The 13,639-nt window shown below is 39.7% G+C and overlaps 1 protein-coding gene across 1 annotated transcript in view; it reads left to right on the top strand.

The window, feature by feature from the left end:
- The window catches only part of skib (v-ski avian sarcoma viral oncogene homolog b), a 38,855-nt gene that overhangs the window by 20,357 nt on the left and 4,859 nt on the right, over positions 1-13,639 (top strand). The gene's annotated exons all lie outside the window — the stretch shown is intronic.

Genomic DNA, 13,639 nt, shown 5'->3' on the forward strand with positions numbered 1-13,639 from the left:
TCATTCATGGTCAGTGCGATCACTCGGCCTCTGTTTAAAGCCGTCTCGGGAAGGGTTTGCAGGAAAGCTCGGGTGAAGGGGGAAAACCCTGGCGCTGAAATGGGTATTTTGTGGAGTTCTGTTTGTTGAGTCAGAGCTTAGTTGGGCTCTACTGTTATGTGGTTGCCATGGAGAAAAACACAGGCTCTTGTGCAATAAAAATCATCCAGGAAAAGACATTTCCAAGAATTTTTCAGAATCAAGAAACAGACGTCAAATTGCAGAATTCATGAGGTGCTGCGGTCCACCACCCGCCCCTCTCAGTCCTCCATTTTAGAGAGCTCGTATTCATTTTATGGAAGCTTCGAGGCTCGAGCCCTCTCACCTATTTACTGCTGTAAGCAGATATGTTTTCCTATGAACGGAGGAGGGAAACAAAACCAGTGTTTAAGGATGGAATGTGTGATCTAAGGAACGGATGTTGTGGGTGTTTTATCCCCTATTTCCCTTACAGACAATTCCTTGAACAAGTGGAAACAAGTGAAATGCTACTTGATCTCTTTCAAATATTACTGTATACACACACTCGCACTGTGAGGCCCTCCTTTGATTCAGCGAGGTGAACATTTTCAGAGATAATAACCCCTGGTGTAGTTTTGAAAATGTGTTCACAGTTCACAGTTAATTGGTCAAACACTTATTTTTAGTAACACTGTTTAGTTTCCTTCGTCAAGGTTGCCCATTGCTTTGTAATTTACTGTCTCTTATTCTTACTTTTGTCTATCTATTTGAATGGACCCATTAGATATTTTCGCTCTCTGCTTGCTTTATAGCTTTTGTAAAACGCCTCCTGTGTGGTGGTGCAGTATAAAAACCCTGGATCTCAGGCTTTTTAGCTGAATTTGAAGTTCAAAGTTAATCAAACCAAAATAATGCCTTTAAATGACATATTCTGTGTCTGTATTATTAATTTCGTTAGTATGTTATTGTTTAAATTGTCTTAGACACAACAGTGGTTGATAAGAGGTTTACTAACCTGGTGACCAGGAAGGCAGCATTTTAACAGAATGACTAGAATGGTATCTATACATTTCAGCAGGATTTATTACCTAGGTTCAACCAATTAGCTCCTGAGCTGTTCTCAGGACTTATACTGTGTTGGTGAAATGACATCACATGGGAGCCTGAGTGAGCAGTGACCCTAACTTCACCTCGCCCTCTCACAGATTTTATGACCTCCTGCCCTAAATCCCCCTCTGCCCGTCCCGTTCCCTCACACCTCTTAACCTTTGGTATTCATCCCATTTTCATCTTTCCAAATAAACCTGCCACCTGCCCTCCTCTCCACTGGCTGCTCAGGGAGCACGTATACATGTGTTTTATCTAAATTAGCGAGTGTTACTGCGCTGATGGTTATTGTTGTTTTAATTATTTAAAGCAGTGGGTCTTTATTATGTTATATATTTAGTCTGCAATATATGCCTATGACCTAGAAACTGAAATAGTGACTACTAAGGAGCTGAAACAAAAAAGAATATCTGCAAGGGTGGTAATGGATACATTGTTTAAAGAAATTAAACAAATGTTTTTTTTCCAGCCTTCCAAAAAAAAATCTTAAATGCTGCTTTTCTCTGTCTCATCTGGTTGTTTACTGATTTTGTTTTGGGGTTTTGGACTATTAGTGGGACAAAACAAGCAACTGTGATCAGCACGTTTGGTTATTTTACAATGGATTGAATAATCAAGAAGTGAATTGTCAGATACATTGATGAAGAAGAGAAAGGTTATTTGCATTGGTACTCTAGAGAAGTCAGCAAAGTGGAGGCCTATGAGGATACATGTGTTTGTAATGTGAAAATTAACGATCTAATTACTTACACTGTAGCAGGGATTTTGATTCTCTTATATGTATATATTTGAAAATTACAATAAATAAATCAAGTATAACAAGACCACTCTCTAGCATAAGAGTGTGTTCTTGGTGGCCTGTTTGACTCTGTCCTCGGTTGTTAACATGGGGATCTCTCAGTGGAGGTCTAGACCCTGGTGAGGCCGAACATTTAGTCCCCCTCCCTTCCATCCCCCTCCCAGACCTGTGTCTGTCCTGACTCCTTCACCATCTCTGCCCTGTGAGGGAGGTGCAGAGGAGTTGTGCTGTACCAGGTACTGCGAGTGATATAATGGTCTGTGTATTATGAGCTGTAACTATTTGGGTTGCGGAGAGGTTATCCAGTGACATTTTAATCGTCTTTCTGCCTTCTTTGACATGGCATTAGTATTAATCTGCAGGATTAAAACCAAGCCAGTCAGACTGGACTGAACAGAGGGAGTGTGCTGACAGTGGGAACGGCGGTGCACACTTCCCCTGCATACAGGCAGGGATGTGCTTATCAGTGACAAACCAAGGTTTCCAGTCTGGAGACATCAGAGCTCTGAAAAGAGAGGATGGTTTTTTAACACACCCAAGTGTCTCAGAAAGGACAGAGTTGGGTTTTTTTCAGCGAGAAATTCACAGATTTTAACTTTTCTCTTTCATTGTTTATGTTGTCTTTTATTCAGACATCATTTTTTGTCATTTGTCTAAGGAATCATTTTTTACGCCCGTAAAAACCGTCTTTAAGGGTTTTCTGCGGCCCTGGAGGAATTTTCTAAATTATTTAACATTTGACCGAAAACCTGCATCATGAACCGGGGCATTGAGTGTCATGCCAAGGGCATTTTACTGACAATTAAAGTTTTTTATTGTATTACAGTATGCGAAATAACAGATTTATTTTAAAGCTCGGTACCTACTGTGCACTTAAAATCAGGATATGTCGACCTTAAACTTAGATGATTCTTTTGTTAAAAAAATGTTATGCACATCTCCCAATATTATGAATGTGAAACTTGAATGCCCCTTTAAAATAAATATTTTAATATTCTCAGATATGTTATCCTGGCTGTATTTGAAACTCATTCTGTTCCAGAAAGAACAAGTGACCCTTGTTGAAATTGAATTGTGGTCCCACAAGTGAAACCGTATTCGCAAAGAAATTAATGAAAAAATAACTTGTATTTTCAACAAATCCAAAATATTCTTTTCTTTGTTAATATGAATTAGATTTGGGGAATTTTAAATCCCAATAATTATAATTGGAATGAAAGCAGGTTTAATACTTTTTTTGTGGATTTTTCTAAACTCCTCATAGCAAACTGGGCATTTTACTTTTAGAATCAATTGCCTGTCCCTCTATGACCACAAAACTGGCACTGATGTCCAAGATTTGACTTATTGAACCAAAGCTGTGTTGTTAACAGATAAGAGTTAACCTGATTGTTACAACATATTATGACGTATTTTTAGCAATTTGATTTAGAATTATGTCACAATGATACATTTAAATACATGTAAGTTATATATTATTTAAATACACAGAGAAGCATTAGCGGCACAGATGAGTGTCATGTAATGCCAAGGGATTAAGCTAGCATGGCAAAGATGGCGTTGGCACTGCTGCACAGCGGAGATCAAGTTCTGTGAAGGCACGCAAACATGTATGTGAGGCAGGATGCAGTCGCACACGCTCTGCAACCCGGCTGCATGATACTTTAATGATAACTTTTACATTTTGTAACAATGGTAAAAACAGCTGAAATTCATTATGAAAGAATTTCACTATTTTAGGCGTGGGAAGTATTCTTGCACACGCCTACCTGGAAACCATTTTAGTGGCCCCGACAAAGACTTTCTCACAGCTTTCCCTTAATTCAATTCAGGAGCAAAAAAACACTCTTTATCACTGCTGTGTGTTCCAGTAGAGTTGCAGCTAAAGCTAATTTAACAGAGCGTTTTTTTTACGGTCATCAATGGATACTGTTGAATAGAGGATACAAAGAATAGAAGAAAATAAATAACAATATTTACATGACATGTAATATTTCATTTGTTTGGCTTGAAGCCCAAAAAGAAAATCACTCTACTCCTTTTCCGTGTGAGGTTTTGAACCCAGAATCGACCAAAACCAAAGTAGTAATTGGCTTTTGAATCTAATTTCCTCACGATTTCACAGAAGCCTTTTTTCTTGTTTTATTCATGATGTTCCTGAAAGTTTCGTAAATCCTTTTTGAGTAAGAATTCATTTTACCCTTCAGGAGCACTAAATTAAATTCAATAAACGTAGGTCAACTCGAGTCTGTTTTTGCTCTACCTCTCTTTCTCGTTAACCTTCATCCCCTCCGGCCTCCTGGTTAGCGCTGCAGCTGCTCCTACATTATAAGTGTGCTAGATGTGAATAGAAGCATAAAGGCATTGTGTGTGTTTATGTGTATGTGTGTGTGTGCCTTTCTTGGTTTGCAGACACAGCCTTGCGTCTTCACAGATCATGTGCTCTGGAGTTTAATTCTCTTATTGCAATAGTACAGCGGGGGGCTCAGACAACTATCTGCTGAATTTGGCGCTATGTGCTCCTATAAATACACCCGTCATAGAGCACGTTTCATTTCCTAAGATAACTTTGCCTCACAACCATACCAAACATGCTCATGCTAATAATGTATAATCTGCGGCGATATCTGTTTCGTGTGTTTTAGTCTCGAGTGTCCATGTCTGTTTGAATGACTTATGAGCCCTTTGTACTGCGAGGTCATCCTCACAGAGAGAGTGATTTGGATGCTACTGTCAACATACTGTAAGAAAGGCAGGCAGGCATGTCCATGTTATTACGGTTGCCATGTTTGGACCTGAACTGGAATTCATTTCCCGCCCGTGTGAGTACGGTATAATCTTTCTTTTTTGTTTGTTTTCACCAGGGAGATGGTCTTTCAGAGAACTCACTTAAATCAGGAACAGATTTATTTCGTGACGCAGAAGGTAGAAATGAAACATGCTAGCAAAGGATTATAGAGAGTTGGGTTTATTTGAATAGTTTGAATTCATATTTGGGCACGCTTTAAATAGTATAATTTTTACTTTGCTAAATATTCAATAGCTAGTTAGGAATTGACACCAAAATATATGATTCACTTGTGAAATATATTGTACAAACGGTGTACATAAAGTATAAGCTCCAACTCGACCAAATACAACAACAAGACGCTTATAATAATAATACAATATAATAAATTAAGCAATTATATCTAATTTTACAATAGAGCATACTTCTGAAACGTTTAGTACATTTTGCTACATTCGGTTAAATTATGAGACATGAATAATTCTTCTGAGGTTTAAGGACTTAACGATGGATAACAATAATTTTAAAAGTCTTTACGTATGTACAACAGACGTAACTCTATATACTTAGGAAAAAAACCTCAGGAAGAGTAACCGAGGTGGAACCAATCTACAACGAGATGCTGATATAAGGAGGTTTATGCATCTGTGGTCACTAGATCTTGTGTAGCATTAATCTTCCACACACAGCTCACTTTATTAATGCGTGACAAAAGCATGGCAGTTCTCTAACACTGCCTTTAAGCTATAAACGTAAAGCTGTGCGGACCTTATTAGTTGTTTTCCACCTTGGGAAGCAGTCGCTCTCAGACCTCATCAAGTCTCAATCCTAAAGACAATTAGGGCAATCCAATAAGCTTTACTTTAATGCCGACCTTATGCCAAGTCCTGGAGCTCTCTTTTTGTGTCCAAACTGTCATGGCTCGGTTCAGCTACATAAACAATATATCCTCAAAAATTGACACAGCAGTGGAGACAGAATAAATTGATAAGTTAAGCTAAGATTTAGCGAGGGGAAATGGGAGCTTGAGTTGTATCGGTGTGGGTGCACGGATGAGGTTTCAGGGATATTTTGGGCAGACAGCAATAATTTTCCCCCAGCTGTTACAAAGTTACCACAGAGCTTTATATAAATCAAGAGGTCCAATTTATGCAGTGAGAGTTGAATAGAGAGCTCAAGGCATCCCTGTGAACATCCACACCAAACTACACTGTACAGGGATCAGATTACTAAAACTAGTATTCTCTCACTTCCAACTAAGGCTGTCACCCGAGCAAGCCATGCCAGTTGGTGTGCCCTTGAGTGAGACAGCGCCCCACTAAGCACATGTCGATCTGGGGATTACATTCAGGGGTTTAGGACGGGAAAAGAGGCCGTAATCTGAAACTGTTGTGTCTTGTTGCTGTGCACTTTTCTTAATGCCATGCTATCATGCAGCATGCGTTGGTATTGTATGACTCTTGCCCGAGGAAGTTCAGCTGGGAAACTATTTTTGTCTCACCAGATGAGTGCTACCCCATGTTGTATTTCTTGATAATTTGGGGGGGGGGGGGGGGGGTTCACAACAACACATGGTAGAGGTTTGGATTTAGGGCCCCCTTCAATCAGTATTCTCTGTAGTGTTGTAGTGAAATTCACTCTCAGTTCAACAACAAATGGCAGCCCTAGTTTGGTCCTAGATTAACTGCACCAGGGTTCAATAAACAAATAGTGTTGATTAGCTCCATGTTCAAGTAAAAAAACAGTACAATCCCCATCACGCTCCAGTTAGCACAATATTGACAAATTATTCTTCAAGCAGGTCAAACGCTCGTTGACATTGATAAGTTTCCGATGTGTTGTGTTTCTCAGTGATTATCTGCCATGCCAGCATGAAAATAGCTGGGGCTTATCCCGGTATTACCATGCTATTACAGTATATGGCACTAATTAAAAAATAAAGCAGGTCTACTCTTGCCCAGCTGCTATTAGACCCTGTTTAGCCTACAGGTTTGCTTTGAAACGCTCCCTCATTACAGCGCCTCAAAGAAATATCATACAATAGCGAGTTGAAAAGGGCAATGCTTGAATGGAGTCTTAAAGGAGAGGCTGTACTTGGCCTTCAAGTATACATTCCTTCAGCTCAGTGCTTCCTCTGTGGTCCCGCTCCCCTGGCCCACCCCCCTCCTACTCAAGACTCTGTTCCCACAGGGGACTGGGCCAAAGCAAACTCCTCAGAGGAAGTCTCCCTCTCTTAGCAGTGAGAGAGGGATGTCCTATCATCTGGCTCAATGGGTCCTGCTAGGCAGTAGGATGTGCGCAGAGGGTGTTATGACTCCGTGGCCATGCTATGTCTATGATGTGGTGGTGAGTTAAGCTTGTGCGACTGCTCTCCTGTGAGGTCAGTGTCAGATTTAGCCAGCAGGTCCCCAGTGGTGTCTGGGAGTGTCTGTTTTCTGACTCTATTATGTCTAGCACTCCTAGTCTTCCTGGAGCTGTAAACCTCAGGGTAGAAATAGTACCAGACAGGCAGACATCCTTTTGTCGGGAAAACAACAGTCATGTCAGTAATTACAGAGTCTGATTACATCAGGGCAGCAGTTCTTAGAAAACCACCGGCCTTGAGTCAGGCAGGTGAGTGGACGATCACTGCTGAGCGGGATGCAGTCAGCTGGAGGTCTGGGTTAAAATAATTAACCTACAGAAGCAAAACCAAACACTAGGCTGTTTTTGTGTGTGTGTGTGTGTGTGTGTGTGTGTGTGTGTGTGTGTGTGTGTGTGTGTGTGTGTGTGTGTGTGTGTGTGTGTGTGTGTGTGTGTGTGTGTGTGTGTGTGTGTGTGTGTGTGTGTGTGTGTGTGTGTGTGTGTGTGTGTGTTCTCACTCCCATCCCGTCACATATTGACGGATGGTCAGGGCCCCTCCCCGTCGCTATATTACGTACAGGGTACCCCTTGACCGTCAGGCTTCTACAGGCAGGGCGTCCCATAGACCTTCATTACGGACCCCTTGACCGTCTACGGGCAGGGTGTCCCATAGACCTTCATAGACCATGTGATCAACAACAATGGCCGAACTTCGTGTTATTCTCGGTGGAAAATGCCTATTTTAAGGTTCATTTGGCCATTAAAATGCGTTTTAATGTCATTTTATGCGATGAATATGAGTTGTTAGTTCTGATTATTTGTGCACTAGATGTACATGATGTTTAGTTTGCTAGTTATGACGAAGATTACTTCATGAATGTGTACACATTCATGGTTGCTAAGGTGGTTGCTATGGACGCTGCAACAGCTCCCAGACCACGTGATCAACAACAATGGCCGACCTTCGTGTTATTCTCGGTGGAAAATGCCTATTTTAAGGTTCATTTGGCCATTAAAATGCGTTTTGATGTCATTTTATACGAGTAATATGAGTTTTATTTCTGATTATTTGTGCAGTACATGTACATGATGTTTAGTTTGCTAGTTATGACGAAGAATACTTCATGAATGTGTACACATTCATGGTTGCTCACGTTTTTTTGGTGAAAATGTGTTTTTTCACAGCAAAGTCACCCTCTGTACTTGGACTTATTGGGAGAATCTAAAGGCAAGAACATCCCAAATATTAATTTAGGTCTTTATTTTAGACCTTTAGTGTTGCCGTCTGTGAGAAAAATAAATGGGGCTCAGAGCCTCAGGATACTGAAATCTGTATTTTTTAAATCTTTTTTCCTTCTAATTTGTTATTCTTTTCAAAATAACACACTGTTATTTACTCACCAATAACACACAATTATCCTTGCTTTTATTTATTGGTTTAATTCCATAATCTCGGGCTTTTTTGGCATCCGTAAGGAACTGAATTTCAAAATAAAAATAACCGGAAACAGACATAGGCATTTCGAGCGATTACCCAAGATCCTCAGCTATGGTTTAAGCTCGCTGATTGGATGTTTTAGCCGCAATGCATGCTGGGATTTGGTGTTTATATTATATGAAATCCGGAAAACATTTTAAAAGAATAAAATAATACTTAATTCCGAGTGCTCTTGCTTTTCTCTTTGAAAGTCATCACATAACGGCATTGTAATGCACGGTTCGGCTGCATTACATATTACAGATCTGCCGTAGTTCTTTATTTATAGAGCCCTGATGAGAAGACCTTTGGAAAAACTGAAGAAATGCTGCCGAAACTGAATACTTGACGTGGATCATAAATATATCAACAATTAAACAACATCTTCAATTTCTCTTCACACAATACGTCTCCTTGCAGTATCAACACTAATTCGGCTGACTTTTACATTTGATCTAATTCATAGATGGGTTATATTTACACCATAACGGTGCACAGCTGATATAAAAGGACTTGTAGTTTTTAAAGATATTACTGATTTGAATTTAATTGAATTTTGAATGTAAGAATGTAAATACTGAGTCTGAAATAGTATAGCAATATGCTGTAAAATTATGTGAAAGCATGAATAAAACTACACATCTTCAGATGTTGTACATACATAAGTGTCCTACACTAATAATACCAAGTTATTATTGCTGTGTGCACCGCCTAGTGGTTAAAGCACGTTATTGAATTATTGTTTGTATGTGTATTTGATTAAAAACATATTAAGAGTACATACTTTCATAGGGGGAAAGTAGAAGGTCTGTGATAGAAATATAGAATATAAAAAATCAAGAAGATACTATAAGTGATCTCTACAATAAAACAGTTTAGTGCAGGATGTACAAAGATATTAATAGGAGGAGGTGCAAAACAGAAAAACGAATTAACCTTTATTTAAACATTAAATAACAGATTAAGGTCTTCTTTTAAATAATAAAAAAAATGTGGGGGTATCTATCTACAGATAAATATTAAGCCTGACAAAGTACTTAACGTCTAATATATTGCTTTCCTGCAATGTTAACTATGTTGAAGCACTTATTTTAACTGATATTATACATATGGATTATACTCTTATGTATGTAGATAGAATAAGAAATGTGCAGAATATGACAGTTTAATGGTGGAGGTACACACATATTGATAGATGTCTTGTAATGCACTGTTGAGGAACCTGTGACCCAAGTTTTTCATTAATTGTATATGATTATGTCAATAAACCTTTGAAAATCTTGAAATCTTGAAAGGAATGTGCAAAATAGCCATAATATACAGTCTTTAATTAACTATTAGAGAATAATGAGTAATGAATATACTTTATTACTCGTTTCCATTCATGTCAATTGCAGATACATGTTTAGTCTTCTCAAGCACCAACTATCAAATATCTCTCCTGATTGTTGGCACTTGACAATCACCTTACCTGAAGTTTACTCAGGTGTAACTAAAGTCTGATTTAAGGGTTGTTTATATTTCACATCATTAATCAGAATATGCAAAGTAACTCAAATAAGTGTAGTGGAGTAAAAATACCAGGTTAACCTCTGAATTGTAGTGGAGTAGAATTACAAAGTAACAATGAGCTGTCATGCTATATATTAATGCTGCATTATGGACAGCGATTTTCACCCATTTATTAATTATATGTTTTACATTTGATAACACCAATGTGTTTAATACTGGCAACTTCTAATTATGGGAAAAACGAAAACGTTCAGTAGAGACGTCCCATAGAACATTTTGCGAAACACAATAGTGTAGTGTGTAGTTCTGGGGGGGGCGTTAGATTCCAGTTTTGGATAGTCTGGCGCGGTTTCGTTCCATTTCAAACAGCTGTTTGACGCTCGGCGTAATCTTGGCGCACTGCCACTCCAACATCCAATCCCAGACCTTGAAGATTAATCACGGGGACTGTAGTCCTAAACGATAGCTGGGGATTATGGGTAGTGTAGTGTCTTCGGCCATCCTAAACAAAAAAATGTTGACAATCGCAATGATGCTCGAAATGTCCCTTATAGGCCTACGTCTGTTTCCGGTTATTTTTATTTTGAAATTCAGGCCCAATCCCAAACCACTCCCTCGACCCTACCCCTCCGTGATGGAGTGAACTCCGTCTGTAGCCACACTCGCAGCTCAACGAGGCTCCCTCCTGTCAGATGGAGGGAGTAAATACAGCAGCAAGCTTTGGGACGGCCTCCCCTCTCTCCGGCAGAAACAGGAAATGCCGTAACTGTATGTAACAACGGTTTCAAATCAGCATCTCTTAGACAAAAAGTTTAATTTAATAACTCAAATAAAACTCCAAACATCTTTCATTGAGTTTCAAAGCTCTTTTAGTTTTAAACCTGATGTTTATAAGCTTCTTAGTTTTTGCAACGGTCTGTAAATATACACAACTTTATAATAAAATGCACACATTTACCTTTTTCTAGACTAAACACAGGTACGATCCTAAGTTAAAAACATATGAGGTTATCATGAGGTTGTTAACATCGCAATTTATCTGTGGATGTTTGCTGGAACTACTTGTAAACAGCGTGACTCCGGTCAGGTAGAGACCGGTCTCAAGTCAGCACTGCTGCAGACTCGCTGTTTGAGGGCTTGATAGCCCACTCCCCCTCCACACTTGTTGCTTTGGAACAGCCCTCAATATGGCGGACCCTCCGCGTGAACGCGCAAACGGAGGGGTAGGGTGTAGGGGTAGGGTGTAGGGGGCGGTTTGGGAATGGGCCTCAGTTCCTGACGGACGCCAAAAAAGCCCGAGATTATGGAATTAAACCAATAAATAAAAGCAAGGATAATTGTGTGTTATAACAGTGTGTTATTTTGAAAAGAATAACAAATTAGAAGGAAAAAAAGATTTAAAAAATACAGATTTCAGTATCCTGAGGCTCTGAGCCCCATTTATTTTCCTCACAGATGGCAACACTAAAGGTCTCTAAAATAAAGACCTAAATTAATATTTGGGATGTTCTTGCCTTTAGATTCTCCCAATAAGTCCAAGTAAAGACGGTGACTTTGCTGTGAAAAAACACATTTCCACCAAAAAAACATTAGCAACCATGAATGTGTAAAATAGGCATTTTCCACCGAAAATAACACGAAGGTCGGCCATTGTTGTTGATCACGTGGTCTGGGAGCTGTTGCAGCGTCCATAGCAACCACCTAGCAACCATGAATGTGTACACATTCATGAAGTAATCTTCGTCATAACTAGCAAACTAAACATCATGTACATCTAGTGCACAAATAATCAGAAATAACAACTCATATTAATCGCATAAAATGACATCAAAACGCATTTTAATGGCCAAATGAACCTTAAAATAGGCATTTTCCACCGAGAATAACACGAAGGTCGGCCATTGTTGTTGATCACGTGGTCTATGAAGGTCTATTGGACGCCCTGCCCGTAGAAGCCTGACGGTCAAGGGGTACCCTGTACATAATATAGCGACGGGATGGGAGTGAGAACGTGTTGGTGTGTGTGTGTGTGTGTGTGTGTGTGTGTGTGTGTGTGTGTGTGTGTGTGTGTGTGTGTGTGTGTGTGTGTGTGTGCGTGCGTGCGTGCGTGCGTGCGTGCGTGCGTGCGTGCGTGCGTGTGTGTGTGTTTGTGTGTGGTTACAGGTTAGACTGGAAGACAGATTTGTGAGACAAGGAGACTAGAGGGGAGTGTCCAGACAAACATGTCATGTGTATGTCATGAAACAAACACCTGTATGAAGTAAAACTAGAAAAAAGAGATCAGTCATCAGATTGTGGATTTTTTTTTTTGGTAACAGTTTACTTTAACATAAGGCTTTTAAAAGCAGTCAATATGTTCGGACGAGAAACTAAAACTGTAAAAAAAAAATTGGTAGAACTTATTTATATTATTATTAGAATTGTTGTTATATTTTGCTTTATATTTTCTTCTCTTGTTTAATTGACACATTTGGATTCTAAAGTGTTTATATGTCAACACTCGGAGACTAGCGACCACTTTTTTGGAAGCTAATATGAATTCAATTTTTTTTTTAAGTATATGAAGTTTTATTTTATTTGATCTAGGATTATGACATGAAGAGCAGTGATTTTTAGAATTTGTTTAAATTACCAGACAAAAGTGAAACCAATTGATCACTATTTCCTAGATCTCAAGGCAAAGTGCTTGTTTTATCCGTTTAACTAAGATAATACATTTCAGATTTCATTTTTTCATTTCAGATTTATATATATATATAATAAAACTCTTGTAGAAACTCTTTTACTTATTTTGTTGCAGCGCTACAGACAATTTGGCTATCTGTAGTTCAGGTATATACAGTATATACCTCCACCCTTGAACACACTGTACCAGACACACACAGTCCCACACACACATACTGTATGCATGTCAACACCCGCCAACCACCCACCTCCCCACGCGCCCCAACTCCCACTCATTCTCATAGCTGCCTGCCTGCACACACACACAAACACACACACACACACACACACACACACACACACACACACACACACACACACACACACACACACACACACACACACACACACACACACACACACACACTCATGCAGCGGCTGGCATTGTGTAGCAAAGCTGTGAGACGTGAATCATTACCGGCCGGGCTTCTCGCTTAATGCTAAATGAGGTTTGTCATTAATTTCCATCTTGAGGTGATTACAGTGGAGCAGCGATAAAGGTTTCACAACTACTCGCAACCCTGCAGGAGTGTTTTCCATTGAGGATTTTGAATGTAGACAGAGTAATCATTTGTCTTGAATCGCACAGGCAGACGAGGAGATGGGAGTGTTTGCCATTCCTGGAGGCAGAATGTCATAGTAGTGAGTAAGAGAGCAGCAGGCAGGTCTGTGCTGGCCTCCGCGCCTGTATAGGTAAACATATCCTCTGTCTGACAAGTGCAGACCTGAGAGCTGAGGAGAAGCTATCTCAACACGGGGCTGCAGCTTGCCACACACACACAGACCCTACAATATATACAATCAGGGTCTCTGGAGATTCTGTATTTTGTAGCACTTAACAAGGCAGATGCTTCCCTCCCCGGGTTTTCTAAGCGTAGTTTCGCTGGAA

This window comes from Pseudochaenichthys georgianus, chromosome 5, assembly GCF_902827115.2.
Source record: "Pseudochaenichthys georgianus chromosome 5, fPseGeo1.2, whole genome shotgun sequence".
Classification (NCBI taxonomy): Eukaryota; Metazoa; Chordata; class Actinopteri; order Perciformes; family Channichthyidae; genus Pseudochaenichthys; species Pseudochaenichthys georgianus.